Here is a 1,158-nt window from a genome sequence, read left to right as displayed (position 1 = left end):
CCCCCTCCCCCCCCCCCCCCCCCCCCCCCGCCCTGCCACTCCATCCCAGGAGCCTCACAGCATATGACAGTGGACTTTGAAGTGGCCAGACTGAGTCATTTATTCCACTTCGATTAAAGCCAAAACTTATGAGCACAAAAGAGAGTGGTATTTTTTTTTTCTTTGGCTTTACTGATTTTTCTTTTCTGGTGAAGAACAATGTAGGACAGGAGGCCAAGATACAAGCTGTCTTCTGTGAGCCAGCATGAGTCCTTTCTGTTTCCCCTCCTGCACCTGTTATTCAGCGGCTCCCCTTTCCACACCACGGAAGAGTCCACTAGCAGCCCCTGCTGTAGCTGAAGCTGCGAGGCTGGCACTTGGCTTGTGTCTGCCGGCCAGGCCGGGTCCACAGTGAGAGCAGCTCTCAATCCAGCAGGAGTTTCCTCCCCATAGACTGAGCAGGCACAGGAGTAGCTGCCTTTGTCCTGGCATTGCTTGGGGTGGAGGGGAGACAAAGCCTCAAAGATCAGAGACGACAGGGAAATTAATTTCATATTTACTGAGCTTACTCTCAAACACAGCAGATCTAAACAGGTAGGATGATTATTTTGGCCTGTGTGATTCAGTCAGCTGCCCGTGTTATTTTCCCATTTCCCAGAAACAGCTATTCATTTCAATCAACTAAATGTTTTCACAGAACAGAAGGATTTAGAGTTCTACGCTGTAATACTTCTGAGTGCTAGTTTCAGCAGATGCCCAGGAAGTGTCTTAATATTACTTCCATGTCACTTAGGATGAAAATATTTATGATTTACTTTAGATGTAGGACACTAAACATAAAAAGTTAATGAAGAAAGGGAAGAAAAACAAATTCTGCCCTTAGCTGGGCCATACTTGATGTCCTTAAAATCTTGAAAATCGTGCAGTTTTAGGGACGACATCATCATGTACGCTTGTACATTCAGTCTTTAGAAAGTCAGTTCCTTGAAGACTGGAATCATGTCTTGTTAAATATTATATATTTAACAATAATATCAGTATATTGATCCCCAGTAAGAAAGTGTATATTTAGTGACTACTTAATATAGGGACAGTAATTGCTAAGTACAAAGGCTTTGGTATTAATTTCTAAATCGCCAGCACATTTTTTTAAGATCATCTTTTTTTTTTTTTTTTTTT

The 1,158-nt window shown here is 42.6% G+C and overlaps 1 protein-coding gene across 1 annotated transcript in view; it reads left to right on the top strand.

Moving 5' to 3' along the window:
* The window catches only part of CEP89 (centrosomal protein 89), an 80,501-nt gene that overhangs the window by 51,226 nt on the left and 28,117 nt on the right, over positions 1–1,158 (top strand). The gene's annotated exons all lie outside the window — the stretch shown is intronic.

This window comes from Lipotes vexillifer, unplaced genomic scaffold (assembly GCF_000442215.2).
Source record: "Lipotes vexillifer unplaced genomic scaffold, Lipotes_vexillifer_v1.1 scaffold182, whole genome shotgun sequence".
In the NCBI taxonomy this organism is placed as follows: domain Eukaryota; kingdom Metazoa; phylum Chordata; class Mammalia; order Artiodactyla; family Lipotidae; genus Lipotes; species Lipotes vexillifer.
The sequence above is the reverse complement of the archived record's forward strand: the minus strand, read 5'-3'. Positions and strand labels throughout refer to the sequence as shown.